Genomic DNA, 25,547 nt, shown 5'->3' with positions numbered 1-25,547 from the left:
GGTGAATTGTTCAATAAACTTTACATATATATTTTTTGTTAATTGCCTGTTCCTCCCTGATGAATTGCTCTCCTTGGAATCACCTCTTTAATTTCACCTCTTTTTTCTTTATCCCTGACCTGTCTGGTGTGTTCCTTGACCTTTATGATACTGTTGGTTCACTAAGGTTCTCTAACAAACCTTTGAGGGCTTCACGGAACAGCTGTATTTATACTGAGATTAAATTACACACAAGTGGACTCTATTTACTAATCAGGTGACTTCTGAAGGCAATCTGTTCTACTAGATTTTAGTTAGGGGTATCATAGTAAAGGGGACTGAATACAAATGCACACCACACTGTTCAGATATTTATTTTGTAAAAAATTTTGGAAGCAAATTATCATTCTCCTTCCACTTTACAATTTTGTGCCACTTTGTAATAAAAATAAATATAAAGTGTCACGCTAAATGATGAACAAACACTAATTTAAATAAATCAGAAAGACCTTAATACCCACATAAAAAACTATAACAGGTTGCAGGTTACATATAGAAAAATCGTTCAAGTGCTAATGTGCAGTAACATGACTTATCAATAACCAATATGAATATATTCCTTGTAAACATATATACAATAAAGCAGTGGTCATCAACCCTGTCCTCAGGGCCCACTAACAGGCCAGGTTTTATGTATTACCTTGGGGAGATGTAGTGTAGAATACTGTAATCACTGAGCAGAAAATGATATCACCTGTGATTTATGTCAGTTGTCTTGTAAACCTGGCCTGTTAGTGGGCCCTGAGGACAGGGTTGATGACCACTGCAATAAAGTGCTGTTGTGCTTATAAACAATTCATTACTTCCCATGTGAAAAAAAACATACTCAATAGTGAAAGTCCATAAATAATGATATTTTTGAAAGTTCCCAATAAGTCCTTTGTGAAAAGTGCTCCAAACTTGATAATAAGAGCCAACACTCTTGTGCTTCCCCTTTGTAGTTATATTCACCTCAGGGCATGTGACCGCACAATTAAGTTAGAAACATGCAGTTAAAACCACCCCTGGGCTCTATACGAGTAAGGTTGTTCAGATGTCCTGGATCATCCAGAGTGATATCCTCATTGAATATAGGAAGAAACAAGTTGGATAGTACAAATAATATATGCATGTGGGTCCACAATTTATGAACTGATTAAGGTACACATACTGTAAATATAACTGCATTGATATAAACTCCACATATGCACCCATAAATAACACAATCCAATCATGTATGTTAACCTTTTTGTGCTCAAAACTACTGAATAACCCAAATTACCCCAGAGGATCACTCACCCTAACAACATGTAGGCATCACAGACAAAAATGGGTATGGTCATAATTTTTCATTGTCCTCACCATTAATCCCAATCCAAAAATTGTGGAAAAACTTAGGAGCTATTTACCAAAGACCATATATATATATATATATATATATATATATATATATATATATATATTGTATAATTTAAACCCCCCATATAAATATATAACTACATGTATATGGTTCTAACATATACACCCCTATATGGCTATCCTATTCCCAATCTTGCATGCTAAACGACCTATAGTGCTCAGCCCTAATATATAGATGAACCCATAAGATCACTCCCCCTAACAACGTAGGGGCCTCACAGACAACACAGGAGTGGCCATAAATTGGCATATTTCTCAGAACATTAATCCCAATCCGAAAAAAAAAAAAAAAAAACTGTAGAGAAGAACTTTAGAGAAGAAGGGATATTTAGCGGTCATGGAGAAAACACTGGAGATCAAATTCCTTGTTTAAGCCCCCCCCCCCGACACCAGAGAACCCATTTGGTGTATCCACCATGATTCCCTCGTACTAATTTCCCTTATGTAATTACTACCTCTCCAGTGATGTTTGGGAGCCTCTATTCCCCAAAACTGGAGCCCTTCTGGGTTTTTGTTGTTTATCAAACCTGTTCTTAATATTTCTAACATGTTCCTCCATCCTAACTTTAAAGGTCCTTTTAGTTCTATCAAAATCACATAGGCATTTTATCGCATACACTACCCCTTTGGTGTCACAGGATATAAAGTCTCTGGTGGCGTATGCTTGATTTGTAGTGGGGTTAATAAAAGTCTTCCTTTTCCTTGTATTTCCCGAAACGCTAACACAACTATAGCACCGCCCACAGCTATGAAAACCCTTAATATCCAAGAACATGAACGAATTGGACTTCAGGGGTTCTATTACCTTATGAACTAATCTGTTCCTTAAGTTTGGGTCTCTTTTGTATACTATTCGTGGTTTATCAGATAGGGAATCTTTTAGATGACCATCTTGTTTAAGAACTTGCCAATATTTATTATCATTTTCATATCCCTATTCTGCAAATTATAATCTAAAACAAGACAGGTCCCCATATCTTCTTTTTCTCCTCTTTCATTTCTATCCACTAATAGTGTGTTTCTTTCTACATCTCTAATCTTAATTCTTTCTTTTACAAAAAAGTATCCTGGTATTCTTTATTCCTAAACATTTTGGTAAGTTTATTTGATTGTTAAACAAGATGGTCATCTAAAAGATTCCCTATCTGATAAACCGCAAATAGTATACAAAAGAGCCCCAAATCTAAGGGACAGATTAATTCATAATGTAATAGAACCCCTGAAGTCCAATTCGTTCATGTTCTGGGATATTAAGGGTTTTTCATAGCTGTGGGTGGTGCTATAGTTGTGTTAGATGAGGGATGTGGGGATTGAGGAGTAAGGGGCAGCAGCATCTGATGGGAACTGAGGAATGTGAGGCAGCAGCATGTGATTGGGGAGTGTGACATATGAAGTAGCTTGAGTTTTATTGATATGGATGCGGAGCTGGAAGCAGAGAAGATAATCAGGTAGTGTGGGGTGGTGAAGGGGTAGATTAGGAGAGAGTACTGAGGCTGGAGGCAGGAGATGATAAAGCAGTGTTGGGTTGTGATTAGAGTGGTTTATGGGGTTACTGAAACAGTGCTGGGAACTGCAGCAGGGAGGTAGTGACAACCGGTTAGACTCCGAGTGCTCCACCTACATTCAGCAGCAATTTGTTTCCCCTAATGCTGAGCAGAGCTGAAGCATTCATAGATTGTTGACTGTAGGTTGAAGATGTGTCCTACATCTGTTTTGCAACCGGGTACCTGAATGTGTGCACCTGTTTGTGTTCTACCATGTGTTACTTGTGCCACTGTTTCTTTTCCTAATGCCAATTTTATTTTATATTATTAAGAATGTTTTATTTGATATTATGACTACATTTGACTACTAAAATATAGGCAATTAAAATTTAATTCTAAAATCGGCCTAAAAACATGACAGCTGTCAGTGGGAGAACATCCGCAGACCTGTTCCTTCCCATTCAAAATGTTTCTTTGCCCTAGTAAATTGATAAGCAGTTAAAAGTAAACGCTTTGCTTCTTCACTTTGCATGGCAGACTGATTATGTTTCGTTCTGCAATGTATTGTTATTTTTAAATGGGGCAGTAAAGCAAAGTGCATGAAAACCACAATAATTAACTTTTCTTATTTTCTTTCATTTGATCATTTAAATATATTATTGAAGCTATTTTGTTGTATCTGTTTAATAAGTGCAGAAAAAAAATGTTGGGAAAAAAATAGGTGGGATCAGTGGCAGTGGAGGTGGTGGGGATAGGGGTGGGATCAGTTCAATGAGGGTGATGGGGGGGGATTAGTAGCAGCGGTGGTGGGGATGGGATCAGTCCACTGAGGGTGATGGGGAGATGGGATCAGTGGCAGCGGTGGTTGCAGTGCGGGGGGGTTGGATCAGCCCGCTGATGGTGGTGGGTAGGGAGAGTGGGATCAGTGGCAGCAGAGGTGGTGGTTGGGATAGGATCAGTGGCAGAGGGGATAGGAATGAGATCATTGGCAGTGGTGATGGTGGTGGGGGGATGGGATCAGTGACAGTGGTGATGGTGGGGGGTTTTAAGATATGATTAGTCAGAGGCAGCAGTGGTGGTGGGGGGATGGGATCAGTGACACTGGCACTCACTTGGTCTCAGTGTCAGTCTACCCCTCCTTGCTCAGTGGATCTCTGAGTCTGACTCCCTTCACGCGCCTCCAGTGATGCCTCTCCTAACATGGGGTTTCCTAGCATAGTGAAGAGCTTCTCCCCCTTCACTCTACTGGCCCGTCAGCTCCAGTTTCTGCTTCCTGACATGGCAATCTTTCTGCAACAATGGGCAAGGAGGATAGGTGGACATTCTGCTGTGTGGGTATGGCAGTGACAGTGAGTGCTCAGCCACAGTGTACTATCTCCTGACTCCTATCATCGCCTCTAACTAGAAAAATCATCGGGTGGCAGGCAGTGGGCTTGCCCCCTCCACAGTGGCGGAACTCCAGGGCCCAGTTGCAAGTGCGGCCTTTGCGACCCTGGTAGTTCTGCTACTGTTTCCAGCCATCTGTGAGGACTAGAAAACACATCCCTCTATGTTATGGGTGTCAATGTTGCTCCTGCATGGATACAGTGCTGTAAGTAAGCATTATTACCTTAGGACATGAACTTCTATTGGCAGAATCATCAAGTGAAAATAAAGGAAAAAAAGCCGTAAACAAGAAATCAAATGCAACCACCACATCCAAGGGCTAATACAGTAACCTGCATATATTGCATTTTAAAGATACAGTTTAACTGACATCATGCAAAATTACACATACATAATTGTTTTTGAGATCCTTGATAATCAAGATGTTTTTGCATTTGGGCTGTTGCACCTCTTCATGAAAAAAGTACCTTGCTTCAAAGGCCAGTTATAGGTTTGGGCAGTTGCCATTTGTTTGTACTGTTGGTAATTGGTGAGGGGATGCACTGGATACCTTAGCTGCCATTGTGCTATTGCTGGGTATCCAGTGCATCCCTATAGCTTTAAGGAGAGGTGGGCTTCCTCCAGGCATACCGGTCCTTAATTTATGCATTAATTTAAGCTTCAACTTTGGAGACTCACAAAATTTATAGAGTTAGGATTCCAGTACACTGGGGAGCCATGAGGTGGTCTCTGCAGCTTGCTCATATATTTTTTCAAATGTGTGCAAACTAAACCCCTTGTCTTAATGTGAACTGTAAAGATTTGTAAACACAGTACGATTATTTTCAGGGTATTGTCTTTTGACAGACTGTTGTCCTAAAATCTTACTGTTAGTATGCTCCTTTTGACAATTGTTGTCCAATTTTCCACCAACAAATGTTGGATGACAGGCTAGTAAATTTTCGGCGGACAACGGTTTGACATCAGATTTTCGTATGGTCAGTACACAAATCTGTCACACAGTCAAAAGTCAAAAGTACATACACGCATGCTTAGAATCAATGCTCACCAAACAAGATTGATGCTCAAGAGCTGAAATTCCTCATAGTACGTCACTACATTTGTGTTTGTGGCACGACAATTGTGTACCGTTAGTATGCAAGACAAGATCCTGGCACACGCCCCTTTTGACAAAAATCAGACCCTCGGTTGGCCAACAATCGTACCGTGTGTATGAGGCTTTAGATAGATTTAATTTGGTTTGTTCAGGCTGGCCGGTAAGTGAGCTGGGAATTTTTGTGTGTTGTTTTTTGACATGTATCATCCTTCTGTGTGCTTCTTGCTGCAAAGGCCAGTTATAGGTTGCAGTGGCTGACTTTTGTTTGAACTGTTGTGTTGCACTGGCCAGTGTACCACAACACATCTATTTTTAGCACATCGCAATGCATATCTGAACTTTTTATGCATTATGGTGAACTGCATTAAAAAAAATGGAATGTGATTAGGTGCATTTTTTTTTATGCTTTAGTGCAAAATACAGATCAGAATGGGCTCCAATCCATCTGCAACGAGTTAAGTTCAGGGCCCTTAGTTTTCTGTCAAAGATCATCTTTCTTTTTCTCAAAAATTTGGAACCGATGGTGCAGTGTTTGTTGTTGGTGGTAGAGGTCTGCACATCTTCTATCCTTTTCTTATTCAACAGGCTTTGTATTGTAGATTCTATTTTGAGAAAAATGTACTTGTAAGTCCTGTTACATTGTTTAGTGGTTCAGATCTTTTTCATTATTGCAAATATAATACTACTAATGGAAACATTCAGGTCATAGTATGATTTAGAAATATTGAAAGCTTTACGGGACTTCTATTTGGTTTGGAGCCTAATGTAGTTTTTATAGCCAAACACTTCCCATAAACTGTATAGTAAATCTCTTACATTTCAGATAATATTTTAACTAGATTCATCTACACACAGATATTAGGTTGTAAAATGATGATTGTTTTTCAAAAAAATGGTAACATATACAGTATTTTTTTTAATATACTTCAATGTTTTTATTGGGTTTTATCAAAAGAAGGAAAATAGTATCCGTCATACTTCAATACATAGTAAAGGTACATAGTCATTTGATTACAGATGACAGAATAAAAATAACAAGCATATTTGAACATCAGAAGTGCTTCTAATAGCTTAATAAGAGGTGAAAGGCATTATACCCCCAACACCCCATCTGGGAACATACTGTGTCTTGAGGGAGAGACAACACAGCCAACCCTCATGTTACATCGTTCTTGACAAGAAATGGTTTCCAATATCTGATAATACAGAAAAATAGTGAGCTTATCATATAAATCGTAATAAAAAACGCAATGGGCAGGGTCCTAATGACCAGTATCGTTGGTCAATCCAGGTAACAGGTTACCGGCTCACCTAATAGGGTGGTGTTCCTTATCAGAACAGGAGAAGTAGTCAAAATAAAAGGGAGTGGGAATAGGTCCCAAGGTGTCCTTACCTTCCATGAAGGAAAAGGAACAAACTGCGGTTTAAAAAAAAATTATCATTGTAAGGAAAGCATAAACAATAGGAGATTGCACATGGTAAAAACCGACAACGTTGTCACTTAAAAATGCATGCGATGAGCTCAGCCATATCCCAATCATCCACACGTGTCAATCATCTCAAGTTATTAAGTGTGACTTAATATATAAAATGCTTACATGTATTTAGGTGAGGAGAGTTCTGGGGAACCTTGGTAGCACAAGTCTGTACCCGTATTGTGCATAACCATGGACCTCCAGACTCCCTATATGCCTATAGAGCTACTGCATTAAGTCTTTACAATGTTGAAGAAAGCATTGGTCATCACAGACAAATAAATGCAATTCTGCCTAGAAAGTATCCCTGCTAGTTAGTGAACAAGACAGGTTTGATTTCTGGATGTAGCACTGTCAATCATAGAGATAGTAAAAAAATAAAAAATTTAAAAATAAAAATGCAGCATGCTGTGATGCAAGCATGCGACTTGAGTCAGGGAGATAGCCAACCTGGGCTTTTCATCACTCTTTAGCCCTCATCCTATCTCCGCAAACTGGAAATCCATGAACAACTGAAAACTGGAAGTAAATGGCCAGGTGGCCCCATGCTGGTTTTGAGTGGATAAAATCCTGTGCGTGTCGCCAGGACTAGGAATACAGAGATTCACATCCTGCACACCTGTGTACCCCTGCAAAGGACTCTGGATTCACCACCTTCTCGCTGCATTTGAGGACCAATCTAATATCCTCTAAACAGTGAATCTTTTTTCAACTGGTATATCCAGCAAGCAATCACAGCCTGAACATTTTTTTTGAGGCTTTGTGTTTTGACTCAGCTGCCTATATTTTCCTATCCAACCTGTATGCGGTGCTATCTTTAATGTTTCATGAAAACATGGTGCTGAATGACTAACAGGCTTGTTGTGGATCTATTGTTTCTCCTTGACTCAAGTCGCATGCTTGCATCACAGCATGCTGCATTTTTATTTTTTATTTATTTTTTTTTTACCAACTCTATGATTGACAGTGCTACATCCAGAAATCAAACCTGTCTTGTTCACTAACTAGCAGGGATACTTTCTAGCCAGAATTGCATTTATTTGTCTGTGATGACCAATGCTTTCTTCAACATTGTAAAGACTTAATGCAGTAGCTCTATAGGCATATAGGGAGTCTGGAGGTCCATGGTTAAGCACAATACGGGTACCGACTTGTGCTACCAAGGTTTCCCAGAACTCACCTCGCCTAAATACATGTAAGCATTTTATATATTAAGTCACCCTAATAACTTGAGATGATTGACACGTGTGGATGATTGGGATATGGCTGAGCTCATGGGCATGCGTTTTTAAGTGACAACGTTGTCAGTTTTTACCATGTGCAATCTCCTATTGTTTATGCTTTCCTTTCAATGATAACATTTTTTTTCTACTAATTGTTCTAATAAAGTTATATCAGGTTAAACCGCAGTTTGTTCCTTTTCCTTCACTGAAGGTAAGGACACCTTGGGTCCTATTCCCACTCCCTTTTATTTTATCATATAAGTAGCAGTTTAGACATCTGACATGGAGGACAATATCAAAAGGAAGATTAGATAGGATTGTGATATCAGTTTGACCATAATTCCCATTTGTTTTTTGCAGGATTCATATGGCGCTCAGATACAGTGAACATATAATCATATGTGTAGTGTGTGTGAACTAGTTGGATTATCTCATATATAGATATATGCGCAAGGCATTTCCAGTGTCTGACAATTGACAATCTGGCCGCTAAAAGGATATGTACAGTTACGTACTGCATGTGCGTAGGGATATTGTCAATACCTATACTGCGTAAAGCTAGTTCAGGTGAGGGTGGAATGGCAATTCCAGTTACATTAGTAATGAGTTTGAAAACCTTGTTCCAGAAGGAAGCAATGTCAGTACATAACCAATGTAAATGGCATAAATGCCCTGTTTTTTCACATTTCCTCCAACACAGAGGTGATGTGGTCAGGTCAAATGTATGTAACTGTGAAAAGAGTGATGTACCATCTGAGATCTGGGTTGTAAGTAAGATCTCATAAGTTGGAGGAGCGTGTCATGTGGAGATTTTAGGATATGGCAGATATTCATTGGGAATCATCAAAAATAGTACCTATGTCTCTTTCCCATTTATTCATAAGAGGCAATTTGTTAAATGAAGATTTGTCTTGCAGTAAGCTGTAAAAAAGGGTGATACCTTTAGCATCTATGGTATCAGACCCAAGGTACTCCCATACTTTCCTATGAACATATTTGTGGAGGGGGGGGATTACAGATTAAGCATTGAGGTACTTGGATGTACTTGAAGTACTCCTTGCTCGGTAATAAGAAGGATTTTTGTAAGGAGGAAAATGGGATAAGGAGGTCATCTGAGTCTAGGTCAGAGAGGAGTAAGATGCCCTTTTCCTCCCAAGATTTCATAGTGATTTCGGGCATAAGCACTGATAGCACAGAAATTGAAAGAGGGCTTTTGCATGGACTGTCCCCATTGTAGCATCGGCTATGTAGTAGTTGAACGCTCTTTTAGTGGCTATGATTGTTGGGGAGAGATTAGTATTAGGAGGGAGAGAGAATTCCTAGTCCACCTGTAGGGATATTTGTTTTCGAGAGTGGTATGCATGTCGTTCGATAAGCCTAACGGCCGTATGTGAGGCTTGGGTGCCCTCACTTTGTAGTAGGAAGCAAGACTGAATTTATTTAAAGATTGTTGTACCGAAGCCAGGGAAGATGCTAGACTTGTGCACAATGGAAAAATTTGTTTAGTTTTGTTTCGCTTCTTTTCAGTGCCGTTGATTCTTAATCATTCGTAATTTCGCAAAACAGGATTTTTCGTGTTCGGACTAATTTGTATTACTATGTAGAATAGGCTGCGCTGCCTAATAAGTGAACGTGATCGTGATGAATTAATATGACCATACCAACACAATCCTAATGGTGAAAAACATTAAATATAAATTGAATAAAAATGCGAAAAAAGCAAATGAATGATGGCTGGTAAACAGTATAAGTGAGTCCACAAACTGCACGATTCCAGTAGTGGATATAACATAGATAAAAACTCGGAATCAAGGACCAGGTGATGTTAATAAGTCCATACAGTCAGATAACAGTCCTTATTGGAAGGAAAAACCACTTTTTTGATACAGAAAGAAAGCACCAATCTTCAAACAGAGCGAAGCATGCACAAAACTGTCTCCCTGGGGAGCGTGATGATAAAGGAAGTTCCTCCACCTCAGACAAAAACGCCCCTTACCAGATTGACAGATCTCCTGTCACAGAGATCGTGCGAGCAAGTGGCTGTGTCCCCCAGCCACTGGGTCTCTGTTATGAAGTGTCTCACAGGTCCCCGCTCAGGAGTTCCACTGGATTGGGGTGTTAACGCTCAAATCCCAAAAGCAAATATGAAAAGAAATACTCCATAGTGTGATACAGTTTACGTTTAATGTAAATAAAGGATAATAAGAAATGCACTTACAGTGTATCTGGTTAAAAAACACCTCTAAAAACAATGCCTCTAAAAACAATGTAAGCCGGCCAACTCGCAGCTGCTGCCCGTGTCTTCCGGGATCAGCGTGGTGTGGTGGTGACGTCAGCACGCCGCTCCTCCCTACGCCATTTCGACAAATCTGTCGTCTTCCTGGGGTACGGGCGGCATGCTGACACACCACCTAAATAGGTCCAATACAGAGCATAGGAACGCCCCCCTCTGAGATCAAGGCATCCGAAGCCGTCGCCGCCATCTTTGAGTTGGGCGACCGGGACTTATATTCCACTATTAGAAATGATACTTCTACCCGGATAAAGAGAATGTCTATCTAGTGAAGCAATTGGGAAAATTAATTCTACCATCAGCATGGGAACTAATATCTCGACCTTAAAAACTAATGATATTAAAAAAAGGCCAATCTAAATAAGCCATAGCTAAGCATGCTGGCAGCATAAATGACATGGATATGCAAAAATCTACAAATCAGATTTGAATTCATAAGGGTACCCTAGTAACATATGATATCTATTAATTAAAATGAAAAAAAGATTTTACTTAATATTATGAGATTAAAAACCCTTTATCCAATTAGGGTAACCAGATTTTTTCTAAAAATAAATAAAAATAAAAATAAAAATAAAAATAAAAATAAAAAACGATATGAGCACGGGGGTCACATCACCCCTGCTGACATTTCATGATGGACTGCTAACTAACTGAACGCAAAATACTAAATGCTGTTATATAAAACAATCAAAATGCTTTAAACCCGAGTGAAGGGAAATTTTGTGGAGAAAGAATTAAATTAAATTAAAAATGATAATTTGCTTGTTTAGGAAAGAAAAGAGGGGATAGTGACTAACTCCCTCTGATCTATAAACAAAAAAAAGGGAGCGATGGTCATCCACATTGACCTGCATAAATGTTAATGGGAAAACCCAGTTGGTCAAAACATTTTGAGGAAAGAGCTAATTCCCCATAGTGGTACACCTAATAAAAAGGAGCTAAGTCTGACCTCCAAAGTTGGAGTACAGGCTAGGTCTCCTGATAGGAGACATCACGTGCTCATTGATATCTAATAAACTGATACACCATTATAATTTTACAAAATGTCTACTTAAGTACCAGGCTCTCTGGAAATACCTCAATGTCAATCCAGAACCGAGAGTGTAGGGAGGGTTAACCCATACAAAACCCACCCCCACCAGACATCTTGATCTCAGAGCAAGGCCCTTGACATAAATCTCTAACCATTATCAATGAAAGCGTTTACATCAGTATCGATGTTCAGACCATGAGGGGTATAGCACCGGACTCGATGGATCCAAACCATTTCTAATCTGGACAGTTCCCTGACAAGAGATCCACCCCTCCAGTGGGCACTATATCTGTCTATCCCTAAGAATAAAGTATTGGCAGGGTTCCGATTGTGGTGTAACGCATAATGTTTAGATACTGAATGGTACTGGTAGCCATTTTTTATATTTGTAATGTGTTCCCCTAGGCGGACTTGCATGGGGCGTTTAGTCCGGCCTATATATTGCAACCCACATGGGCATTGCAATAAGTACACCACCCCTTTTGTACTGCATGTGACAAAAGGCTCTATTTTATGGACCCTCGATGTACTAAAGGATGTGAAGGACTCAGTTTTCCTCTGTTTGCTTTTATTGAGTGAGCAAATCTGACACCTTCGACATTGATGGTAGCCAGATAAGTTCTGAAAGAAGGAAACCTTTTGGGTAGGTGGGTCCACTACATTAGGGGCAATTCTGTCCCGCAACGAGGGGACTCCCCTAAATACGATTTGTGGTTTGTTAGACAAAATCGTTTTAATAACCTTATCATTCTCCAAGAGGTGCCAGTGCTTCCGTAAGATCTTTGTAATCTGGTAATGTTGCGTGGAAAAACCAGTAATAAACGGTAATGAAGGTCCCCCCGAATCGCCTTTAGGAGCCTCATCAACAAAGAGGCTCTATCAATGGTTTCCACTTGTTGCATTGTTTCAACCAAATAGTTTCTATCATATCCCTTCTCCTCCAATCTATTGGATATGATACCAGCCTGTATCCTGTAATTCCTGATGTCTGTACAATTACGCCTCATTCTTATGAACTGGCTTTTCGGGATAGATTTGAGCCATGGGTCGTGATGACAACTTCCGATGGGAATAAAAGAATTCCGATCAGTTTTCTTAAAATAAGAAATGGTTTTAAAAATACCTCCTTCTTTGGATATGGTTAGATCAAGGAAATTGATCCTCTCATAACTGCATTCATGAACAAACTTGATCCCCCTATTGTTATCATTGATTGAGGAAAAAAATCATCAAGTTGGGAGATGGACCCATCCCATAGGAGGAGGACATATACCTGGCCCAGAACCTGAGATAAGGGCTCCGGTCCTTATAGATGACGTCCTCCTCCCATTTGGCCATAAATAGGTTAGCCAGACTGGGGGCGTATTTTGCCCCCATGGCTACACCGCGTTGTTGTCGATAAAATTGATGACTAAACCAAAAATAATTATGGCCAGCTGCATATTCGAGTAATTCAATTATATATGCCTGTTGTTGTTCATGTAAGGAGGAAAACTTGTTCAGATAGTGTTCCACTGCGGCCACTCCCATATGATGAGGGATGATGGTGTACAGGGATGTGACATCCACAGTCACCAATAATGTCTGATCACTAGGCCTCTGTTCAGACAACAAATTGATTATGTGTCGTGTGTCTTTAACATATGAGGGCATCTTATGCACCAGTGGTTGGAGGAAATGATAAATATACTTGCCCATCCGGGACGTGATGGAATCAATCCCACTGACAATGGGACGTCCTGGGGGGCAAGTCAGGCTTTTGTGAATCTTGGGTAAACAATACAAAATGGGAACCCTCGGTGCTTTCGGAATGAGGAAAAGTTTTTCCTTCTCATTGAGGATACCCATCCGAAAGCCTTTTTCAACTATAGGTGTTAAAGATTGCTTGTATTCCCGATTGGGGTTACCTGGTAGTCGGACATAAGTATTCTCATCCCCTAGGATTTTCTGCACCTCTAAGAGGTATGTGTCTCTATCCAGAATGACAATACCCCCGCCCTTGTCCGCTGGGCGGATCACTATGTTTTTATTAGTACAGAGTGAGTCCAACCCTTCCTCAAGGGTCTTATCCATACGGGGATTGGGGTTTTTTATAAGTTCCAAGTCCCGTATGAGAACGTCCCTGAATACTCTCAGTGAGGGAGCTAGGGTTCCAGGGGGGTTGAATGTTGAAGCATTCGACAACCCCGAATGCTGAATGCATTGCTGTTCGTTTGAGGTATGAGTTGTTTGGTTGATCGCAAAATGTCGTTTGATATTAATCTTGCGAACAAACCTATGTATATCCATGTAGGTTTGGAATTTATTTAGTTTCTTAGGAGGTTCAAATTTTAAACCCTTACTGAGCAAAGAAGTCTCGGCACTAGTGAGGGTTTGAGAGCTTAGATTAAAAATTCCATCACTCTTTACTTCCTAGATTTTTTTTGACTGTGCTCTCCTCCCCCCTATGGTTCCTCTTTGTTTTCCACCGGCCTTTTGACACCTTGATTTGGCCTGGGAAAACCCCAATTTTGTTGTGAGTGGTTTCCCCCTTTTAAATTGTTGGAGTATTCACTAGAGGGACCTGGTCTCCCAAGGTTATAGTTCCGATTATAGTTCACAGAGTTCACAGATCTCTGTTCTATGGGACCTTCCCTATCGCTTAAGGGAAAAAATCTGTTCTGGGTGTCAATCCTATAATCATAACTGTAATCATCTTCTCTTTCAGAGTGTGTGCGACCCCTCTGATGATACTCATGGTCATAGTGTCTAATAAGGCCATGATCATAATACGGCATTCTATGAGTTTCCCTCCTAGGGTACTGATATTCCCTTCCTTGGTCCCAGTATGGGCCCCTGTATTGTGGAGAACCATATTCATAATGAACATTCCTTCTTAATGACGGTGGAGCATTGTCCACTCTCGGTTTTTTAGGGTATCCCCCTCTAAATGTACCCATTCCCCTTTTTGGAGATTGATATGAAACTCTCCTCCCTTTCTTATCACCCTTGATGTTATTCATTGGTTTTTTTGTTGTTGTTTGTTGTGAATGATGTGTTGTAGGCAGATGTTGAGGCGTCGCGGGAGCTGTACCTGAACATTCCTCTCCCTGAGTGATAGCCTCCATACGGGGATCCGAGTAGGCCGTTTGTTCAGCCACCATTTTTTTCTGCCACTCAAAGACCAAACTCGCCTGATAGTCATCACAATCCCTGTTGTGTTTTTTACGTTTCTTAATTTTCTGTTCCTTCTCCTCTTTGTCAAGAGTTTTGATTAAAGAACAGGTCCTTTCTTTATATTCTTCACTATCTTAATAGGGAAGAAGACTATCTTTAAGGGTCTTAATTTCTAGATCCAGTCTAGTTAATTTATCTTTTTTGCGAGATATCAAGAACTGAAGGAAGTCAATGCCAGCACCATTGAAATACCGGAACCATTCTTCCAGTTCAGTCTCTCCTTTCTGTGGGCAGACCTCCCACCTTAAGCTCCTGGGAACCATTTTTAAGCGGACGTAGGTTTCCAAAAACGCTACATCCCACTTTGTATGTATTTCCGAGACCATTAGATTTTTCAGTCTCATGAATAGGCCTCCTAGATCCCTATCTCCATCCTTATAAGTCTCGAAGACCCCATCCGTATTGACTGTCTTCGAGGCCCTATAATCAAAAATGTCCATATTATTGTATGGGAGACCTCTCCACCCAGAGAAAAAGAAATTGATACCGATATGTGAGGGGAGATAGTCTTATTAAGTGAATTGGAATAAGGGCAAATTTTAAAACAAGCCTAAAGAAAATTTAAGTTTAAAGTTGATTAGAGTGTAAGTGATTACAAGCAATTGTGACTATATATGAAAACTTTTGTGAATTGATATGAGTAAACATATATGAAATGTACATTTAGGGATTGCTGCTGTATGTACGTGTCTCAATAAAATACTTCTAAATCAAAAAAAATACTGCGCTATCCCTCAAATTAACCTTCAAATAGTGTATCTGTGAAAAACAAACATTTTTTGCTGCTGCAACCACAAATGTGAGACAACCCCCACCTCAAAATAGCTATGTAGAATAGGCTGCTCTGCCTTCGGATGCCTTGATCTCAGAGGGGGGCGTTCCTATGCTCTGTATTGGACCTATTTAGGTGGTGTGTCAGCACGCCGCCCGTACCCCAGGAAGACGACAGATTTGTCGAAACGGCGTAGGGAGGAGCGGCGTGCTGACGTCACCACCACACCACGCTGATCCCGGAAGACACGGGCAGCAGCTGCGAGCCGGCCGGCTTACATTGTTTTTAGAGGCATCGTTTTTAGAGGTGTTTTTTAACCAGATACACTGTAAGTGCATTTCTTATTATCCTTTATTTACATTAAACGTAAACTGTATCACGCTATGGAGTATTTCTTTTCATATTTGCTTTTGGGATTTGAGCGTTAACACCCCAATCCAGTGGAACTCCTGAGCGGGGACCTGTGAGACACTTCATAACAGAGACCAAGTGGCTGGGGGACACAGCCACTTGCTCGCATGATCTCTGTGACAGGAGATCTGTCAATATGGTAAGGGGCATTTTTGTCTGAGGTAGAGGAACTTCCTTTATCATCACGCTCCCCAGGGAGACAGTTTTGTGCATGCTTCACTCTGTTTGAAGATTGGTGCTTTCTTTCTGTATCAGAAAAGTGGTTTTTCCTTCCAATAAGGACTGTTATCTGACTGTATGGACTTATTAACATCACCTGGTCCTTGATTCCGAGTTTTTATCTATGTTATATCCACTACTGGAATCGTTTGTGGACTCAAACTTATACTGTTTACCAGCCATCATTCATTCGCTTTTTTTGCATTTTTATTCAATTTAATGTTTTTCACCATTAGGATTGTGTTGGTATGGTCATATTAATTCATCACGATCACGTTCACTTATTAGGCAGCGCAGCCTATTCTACATAGCTATTTTGAGGTGGGGGTTGTCTCACATTTGTGGTTGCAGCAGCAAAAAATGTTTGTTTTTCACAGATACACTATTTGAAGGTTAATTTGAGGGATAGCGCAGTATTTTTTTTGATTTTGAAGTAATTTGTATTACTAAATTTCGCAAGCGACATTTTTCGTTGAATCGTAATGATTCATATTTCTGTAAGCCTTATTTTTAGTTGATTTAGAGTGCATTGGGGGTTATTTACCAAAGGCATTTTGCACAACAAGTGCACTGCAAGTGCACTTGGAAATGCAGTCACTGTAGATCTGAGGGGGACATGCAAGGAAAATAAAAAACTGTTTGATGCTTGCACATGATTGGATGATAAAATCAGCAGAGCTTCCTCTCAGATCTACAGCGATCTACAACTACTGCACTTTCAAGTGCACTTGTAGTGCAAAGTGGATTTGCCTTTCATAAATAACCCCCATTGTTTTTTATTGATTCTGGACACAACTCCTACTTTCGTAACTTTTTTTTCCTGTTGATTCGTAATTTTCCATGTCTGTCTCACAATGGCGCTGCCTAACATGCTTCAAATGGATTCGTACATTTCTCTTTTTTTTTGTTTGTTGATTCACAGTTTCTGTTATCTAAATCTTCAACCTGGGATTACACTTGGGGAAAAAGCAGCAGCCAAAGCCTCATGCTCTCTATTAAGCTCATTGAAAGCAATTGAGAGTTCGTCATACTTAGTTTCTAGCCTGTAAGTACTTAGGCCCAATGCAGCTATCCCCTGTGTCAAAGTGTTTGCAGTCTTGAGTAGTTGAGAGTTGGAATTTAGAAATAAGTTTCATGTACATAGTCTCTCAACTGCTGTCCAGATCCTTTTTTGTAAGAAGAAGGTACTTGCCATTTTGCTGACTGTCTGTGGAAGCAGGCTGCTGCATAGGCGTGGAGAGAGATGCAGCAGTCTTCCCTAGCTCTCCCAACTTGATTTTAAAATCCAACAGAAGTTAGGTTAAGCCTTGCACTCAATGATAATATCGGATGAAAGATCATCTGTTTTTTTTTCTTCCTGCATGCTGGCCTCATATTGAAAATTAATAGGTTTCTAGAGTTACTGTCAGAAACCATGAAATCAGACGGAGAAGTACAGTTAAGTCACACTTTAATAATAAAAATAAAAAGAATAAATGTAGTCAAAACATAGCCAAAGTTCAGTAACCGGAACAGATAGCCAGCCAAGCCAGAAGTCAGGGATCAAAGTGGTGGGACAGCAAGCAGGATCTGGAGCCAGAAGGGATGTCAGCAAAGCCAGTCTTTAAACAGGAACGCAGGAGATGTTTCTTGTGATGTTGACCAAGGCAAAGGCAGAGCTCCTCTGGACTGGACGGCTTAAGTAGGCTGGACAGACGAGCAGGATAGCAACAACAGCTGAGTAACTGTGGAGAGATATGGGAGCTGGCAATTAGCCGACAGCTGAGCAGCCAGCTCTGAGAAGGAAGGGCTGAGCCCAGCCCTGACAGTACCCCCTCCTCAAAGACCCCTCCCCTTGGAGGACCACCAGGCTTGAGGGGAAATCGTCTATGGAAATCACAGAGGAGGACAGGGGCATGTCTGAGCCCAGCCCTGACAGTTACAAGAATTCTCGTAAGACAGAATACACCCTTCTGCGATGATGTAATGTATTGTATTGTAATGTATTTTTTCGTTTGAGCATGCGTGGTCTTGGTAACTCAGTTTTTCACAGATAAATACTGTGCTGATTAAAGGAATATTATTTGTTCTGTTATCGTACAAGAAATTTTTTTGCGCTTGTCCCTATGGATAATTTTGCGGTTACTGTCGTGATCGGCTCTTGAAAGCTGTGTAATAACGATCAGATTATTGGACAATCGCTCCGTAAGTGGTATTTTTCATCCAGTTTTCTCATCGTGTGAACTAGGCAGTAAACACTGTAACAAAATCTTCAGTTTGCAGCAAAATGGCAGGCTAACAGTGTCTTAGTCATATTATTTTGCTAAAGCAGCCACATCAAGAGTAGAAAATCCTGCTCTCCACTTCTCCACCAGATGGCTTCAGAGAATGGTAACTGCTATCTGTGTAGAAGCAACAGTCGATATGCTTACCCCCAGGGCCGGTGCAAGGATTTTTGTCTACTTAGGCGAAGGTGCAAAATGTTGGTAGTTCTAATTATTATGTTAAAAGGCAACATTTCTTTAAAATATAGATTAAAGTTGATTTCTGGACACATAAATTCAGTTAATTACCTAATTTTTTTTCTGGTAAAATACAAAAGATGAAGTTGTGCCAAGTAAACAGATACCTATGTCAAACCTTAAAATTGCGTGTTCCCGCAATGTTTTAAAAGCCCCTACAGGTCATGAGTTTATGTTTATGTTTATGTGTAGGACTATTGTCATTTTCATATGTAGGTGTCTATAAATGTCCTCATATGTGTTTAGAAGGGAGACTGAGTGGATGGGGATCCGCTCAGTTACCACCGCTCTTCCCAGCAACAAACAGCCATGACAGTACTGGGCCCGCAGGAGACACAGCAGAGCCTGGTGAACAAACCGGGGGGGGGTTTGGCAGATTGCAGTGAAAGTGATAGCCGGCTTCACAGCCGCTTGTATCACTCCCTCATGAAAGCCGACAGTTGGCTTTACTAAAGTACACAAAAAAAAAAAACGTCTGCAGCACTGTAAATATCTGAATCTCCTGACAGGAGTACACCCCTATCTCCACACAAAAGCTGTGTCAAAAATTGAGAGCCCTGAGCTATGCTCAGACCTGGCGTTTAAAGCGGAGTTCCACACAAAAATGGAACTTCCGCTTTTTGGAACCCTCCCCCCCTCCGGTGTCACATTTAGCACCTTTCAGGGGGGAGGGGGGTGCAGATACCTGTCAAAGACAGGTATCTGCACCCACTTCCGGCATAGACTCCCATGGGAGTCTACGCCTCTTCCCGTCCCCACCGCACTGTCTGCTGGGAACACCCAGCTCCCAGCAGAGAGCGGGGACCACTAGGGACGCACAGCGCGACTCGCGCATGCGCAGTAGGGAACCGGGAAGTGAAGCCACAACGCTTCACTTCCTGATTCCCTCACCCAGGATGGCGGCGGCAGCTGCCGAGAACCGAGCGGGTTCTCGGCGTCGCCTGCCGACATCGCTGGACCCCGGGACAGGTAAGTGGCAATGTATTAAAAGTCAGCAGCTGCAGTATTTGTAGCTGCTGGCTTTTAATATTTTTTTTTTTTGGCGGTGTGGGTGAACCCCCGCTTTAATGACCCTGCACACCTGTGTACTCACATAGGCTTCAGGTCTGCAGCAAAACCTGGACATAGGTTGGAAGGTACCATCCAAATCCAAGGGATTACAATACCATAAACTGTAACCGTGAGAATCCTGTGTCCTTTCTATACCCATTTCCTAAACTTGCACCATAGCAGGGTCTCATACTGTCAGAATGTATATATATCTCAATAGTTGATCTCCGCACACATTCGTTTATTAAAGTCTTGAGTGTGATGATAATGCATACTGTCACACCAAAAACTGTGTGAGACAATCCCAGGAGTGCATCTCCATAGATATTTAACTTACTGTAAATCACATTTATACAAGGGTCTGGCATTTCAAAGGACCTGCTATCTCAACTCTGGAATAGTTATTAACCATTTGTGCCATACCATTACTTAACAGATGACTAATAAACAGGGATTTGGTAAAGCTGTAAACATCAAATGAAGCAATTGACAGTAGGTCTGGACAGATCTTTGAAGTCAGAGTTTGCTTATCATTTCTATGTCTGCTAACAATAAACATCTAGAAGGTTATCACTTTCCTATGAGGAAATTGGGATTGACCCATCATAAAACTGAGAAAAAACACTTTTAGTTCTGCCATGCATGCACTGCAGGCTAAAAAAAAAACTATTAGCAGTACATGGTGTGCAATAAAATGTCTTACCCAGGGCTAATTGATATCATAAAAGCATTTAGGTCTGATCTCTGCTGACAGGTATCATATTTGACTGACAAAAGACCCCTTCTCCAATTCACAATTTCAAACTTTACACATACATACACATACAGTATGTAATAATGCAATGTAATCATTCTTATTTGGAAAGACGCATGTTCCTTTTTGTGCTTGTGGTGTCTACTGTGTCATGTCAGGAACATACGGAAAAACAAATGTGTGTGATCTTTGTTGATGGAGCCATGCACTTCTCTACTAGACTCTAGTAACTTTGTGACTTTACTCAAAGATGATTTTGTTAAATCTTCCAAGTTTCACCCTAGCACTAACGGGCATGTTTGTATACATGGTGACATACTGTACTATTTCCACCCTTTTTTTGATTTTTTTTTTGTTGTGTTTTAGAGCATACAATAATTGGTTATTATACCAGTCTTGGAACACATGTTTTGCTTTGACATTTGGGTGTAGGCTGCAGCAATCCTTGAGTGTGGCCCTCAATGGTTTTATCTATGCCCCAGAAACGTCTGTTTTATCTTCTATGCGGCTACGCAGCAGCCTAAGCATTTTGGTCTCTATAGCAGCCGATTTGCTTTTATTTCCGGTCAAGTCGCGCTCCACCCCGCTGACAAAGTCCCGTAGGATGTAACGCATACGGGAGGAGGAACCACGTTCCGAGATGTCACCCACTGATATCTAACACAGCCGAATGTTATCCTAGCCGTTCGGCGTGCTGTTGTGTACATATACGATTTACATGCTTAAATCAAGATTTGGATCTTGTGTTTTCACAATAAAGTGTTTATTTTAAAGATACTGTGAGCACTTAGATCCCTTTATATTTTATATGCACCCGGCCATATTTGTAAATGCTGGAACTGCCCAGACTTGCCTGCACCTGCCATCTTCCATCCCTTGGTATAGGGAACCTGCGTGATTGACCTTCCTGTTAGTTCAGGGGTCCAGTTACTGAGGTGAGCGAGCAATCTGTGTGCTGATGGTGGGCTCATTCACGTGAAGATTTGGTGTTCTAGATGTTCTATCACCCAAGGGATTCTTCTCTTACTTACATGACAGTCTGCTTTCAGGATCTGGATTACCTATAGTACCTGGACTTTTGTTTCATTTGGCTTTGCATTTATTACTGACACTGCGCTGCACTGTTTATATGATGGCATACTGTACATGAATACCAGACTGCTGTGGTTGAGATTGATACTCTGTGGGGCTCTGTGACACATTGGTTAGGTGTGTTACCCTCACCACTGCTTCCTGATGCTATAATGGGGAGAGATTTTCCTTATTTGTAGAGTTTGTGGAAAAACAAAATGAGTTGGGAGGACATAGATCCCATGCAGGAGGACATTTAAACTCACTGTTCATTTTCGCTGCAAAGGGGAAACTGTTATGCTGCGTACACACGGTCGGATTTTCTGACAACAAATGTTTGATGGGAGCTTGTCGGAAATTCCGACCGTGTGTAGGCTTCATCGGACATTTTCCGTCGGAATTTCTGACAAACAAAATTTGAGATCTGGATCTCAAATTTTCCAACAACAAAATACGTTCTCGTAAATTCCGATTGTGTGTACACAATTCAGACGCACAAAGTTCCATGCATGCTCTGAATCAATTACGAGACGGAAGCGCTCGGTCTGGTAAAACTAGCGTTTGTAATAGAGATAGCACATTTGTCACGCTGCAAATTTGAAAATCTTTTAAATGCCACACATTCTCTTCTTCTTTATAATGCTAGAATAATGAAATTGTTTTGCTGCTGATATTCACACAGTTCTGAAAAAATGATTTCTTTATTATTTCTCGTGATCTCATGAATATTTTATTTTTTGTTTTCGTCAGATCTCCATAATAATGTATTTAATTTTGTTTATCGTGTGTTTTTATTTTTTTTATCAAGATCTCCTGCTTTTTTTTTTGTTTTTTGTTTTTCTAGTGCTCTCCATAATATTGTTTTTCATTTTGTGTGTCAAGTTACCACAATACCATTATTGTCTTGTATTTTTTAACCTCAAGGAGGTTGTTTGGTGTTGGTGTCCCTTGTTAATTTGACATTGTATTTAAGAAATGTACCTGCCTACTCACAAACAAACTGTCCTTTTTTGAGTAAAACACATAGGCAAGTATTTGTGAATACAAAATAGCCATTTATTATGGGTCATAATCAAATAAAGAGGAAGGCAGCGCTGGAGAAACTGGTGAAATTGGTGAAGCCTTTGTACCCCAGGGTACAAATCAACTATTTTACAGCCAAAATTGGTAGCATGAGGAGTCCATATAGTAGTGAGCACAATCCGGTCCCGGACTACACAAGATCAGGAACAGCAGCAGATGACATACATGTCCTCAGGCTGTGGTCATACCACAGCCTGCATCTTTTGTCAGACCAGGCTGAACCCAGGCCATCACACTCTTGTCTTCCTTCCACTCTTCCTTCCAGGCTTGCTTCCAGGTTGTGTTTTTGGAGTTGTGGCAGGAGGTGGAGGAGGAGGATGGTCCAACTCACACAGGTGGGTTTTCATTGTGAGTTGGCCCCTCAACCCCTTACATCAGATACATCATTTCCTCACAGATGAGGCATTGGCCCTCCTCCATTTCCTGCATTTTGCATGCAGCCATGGAGGCAAAGGCCTCTTGAAGAGTGGGGTGGTTCTGAGGGCAGCATTAGCCTCCCGAATCAGCCCAAGCGCTGCCTCCTCCACGTTACTTCCCTTTCTGGGCCTTTTGGTTGGAAGGCGGAGGGGAGGGACCTGGGATTCGGTCAGGCTACTGGGCTGGGCCACCTCCTGGCTTCCACTTTCCCCCACCACCTCCTGTCTGCCACATTCCACACCCTCCTCCTGGCTGAGGCTTTCCTGTGTATGAAAAAGGGACATAGTTTTAGTTTTTTATTCATTAATCACACAAAATTTTCAGCTCATGACTGTTGCAAATTGAATGTTAAATAGAAAAGACTATCATTCTGACCCCAGCATTCTTGTCCCAAACATTTTTGGCCACTACTGTCTATTGATATGTAAAACACTTTATTAAATCAGCATTTAGTGATCAATAACATCTAGTTAACATCATTAATTTTATGACGAAATATGTAGAACATTGCTATACCTTGCTCAAGCTGGGCTCCTCCACTACTTCCTGGCTGGAAGGCCCAGGTTGGACATTGGAAGCCTCAGCTGGGGTGGAAGGAAGCGTGGAAGGAAGAGTGGAAGGAAGGGTTGAGAGTGATTGCCTGACTTCAGTCTGGTCTGACAGAAAATGCAGTCTGTCATAGTATAACAGCCTGGGGACATAAATAGCATCTGCTGCAGCTCCTGATCTCATGGAATCCTGGACCTTATTGCACTCCCTATTATAAGTGCTCCTCAGCCCACCAATTTTTCCCTTCAAATAGGGGATGGTTGTCGTTGGGATTTGCGGCTTCACCAACTCCAGCAGTTTATCCAGCGCTGCCTGCCTCTTTTGTTTATGATTATAATGCGGATGTTTCACCTGCCAGAGACAGGGCAGCTCCCTGTACTTGTCTATGAATAGGAGGAGGAAGTTGTGATCATTGAAGCCATCCATTTTCTCTGCAAGACAACACAAGACAAATGTCAAGCTAAACTCTCCTAATCTTGTATCAATATAGGCCTCAATCTAGAAGCAGTATAGGCCACTGATGCACCAAGTTAAACTTGTACCTTCGTTAGAACGATCGGCGCTTCCGCTACTCCTTCCTCCGCTCCCAGATCGTACGTACGACGCATGCGTGTTACGCTTTATATACACTGCGCATGCGTGAAACTCCACCCGCCCCTGACATTCTTTCTAGTCTATTCCCTGCCCCTTGTCTTTCGGCGCAGTGGGAGAGCACATGGCGGAGAAAGAGCAAGTGCATGCAGACAGCAGCAGCAGTAATGACGAAAGGCCGGAGCCACGAACATCCCAATCCCAGAGGAGATTTAAGGCCTCAAATATCTCTGCAAGACACAACACAAGATAAACCCTAATGTCAGGCTAAACTCTCCTAATCTTGTCCCAATATAGGCCTCAATCTAGAAGCAGTATAGGCCACTGATGCACCAAGTTAAACGTGTACCTTCGTTAGAACGATCGGCGCTTCCACTACTCCTTCCTCCACTCACACATCGTACGTACGACCCATGCGTATTACGCTTTAATATACACTGCGCATGCCTGAAACTCCGCCCGCCCGACGTTCTTTCTAGTCTATTCCATGCTCCTTGTCTTTCAGCGCAGTGGGAGAGCACATGGCGGAGAAAGAGCAAGTGCATGCAGACAGCAGCAGCAGCGACAAAAGGCCGGAGCTACGAACGACCCGATCCCGAAGGAGATTTACGCTTTCAATAGTTTTTTATTGATAAATCAGCAAGAATTGACAAAGAAACAGGTATATCAATCTCATAACATCAAACAAAGGAATCTCTCAAAGGACACATTACATAAGTAAGATGAAAAGGAGTAGTGTGACCTAAGCAAATGATTGCAAATGATCCTAACTCCTGAAGGAGGAAGGGACTCCCCATCTCCAACACCCCTTACGGGATTTGTGTTGGGTAGGGGGAACCCACTCCCCCCAAACGGAGTATAGTAATAAATAAAAGAATATGCAAAAAGCAGGAGGAACAGAAAATATAAAAAAAAATTCAAATCAGAGATAAAAGAGAAAACACCCCTGCGAAGATTGAAAGACCCTGCAGGGCTGCTTTGTCTCCTGGAGGAGATTTAAGGCCTCAAATATGTCCTTTATAGAGATGGTGGAGATGGTGGACATCTTGAAGAGGGCTGACTATGATGGGAAGCATGGACCTTACCCAAACCCAAATGTCAGAAAGGCCAAGATCGAGTCTAAAGTTGTGAAAAATCTGTAGAGGAATTTTAAGGTACGACGATCCAAGGCTCAACTGAGGAAACGATGGTCAGACCTCAAATTGAGGGAGCAGGATCAGTACAGAAAGATCAAGAGAGTTCTTCAAAAAAGTAAGTAGTTGTCATGTGTTCCTATTATTATTATTATTATTACGTTCGTGCTGCTCCATGTGCTTTTCTTTACTGTTGTACAGTATAAAATGGCAAGTTTCAGGTTCGTGGGCAGTCTGCAAATATAGGGGCACGTATATGTGTGGGGCCTGTGGTTACTGTAAGTATATGTATGTATGTAAGTATGTGTGATTGCGGATGCTTCTATGTCGGGAAGACCAAATTGGAATTC

This window comes from Aquarana catesbeiana, linkage group LG11 (assembly GCF_042186555.1).
Source record: "Aquarana catesbeiana isolate 2022-GZ linkage group LG11, ASM4218655v1, whole genome shotgun sequence".
Taxonomy (NCBI): Eukaryota; Metazoa; Chordata; class Amphibia; order Anura; family Ranidae; genus Aquarana; species Aquarana catesbeiana.
This window is presented reverse-complemented; position numbering follows the sequence as displayed.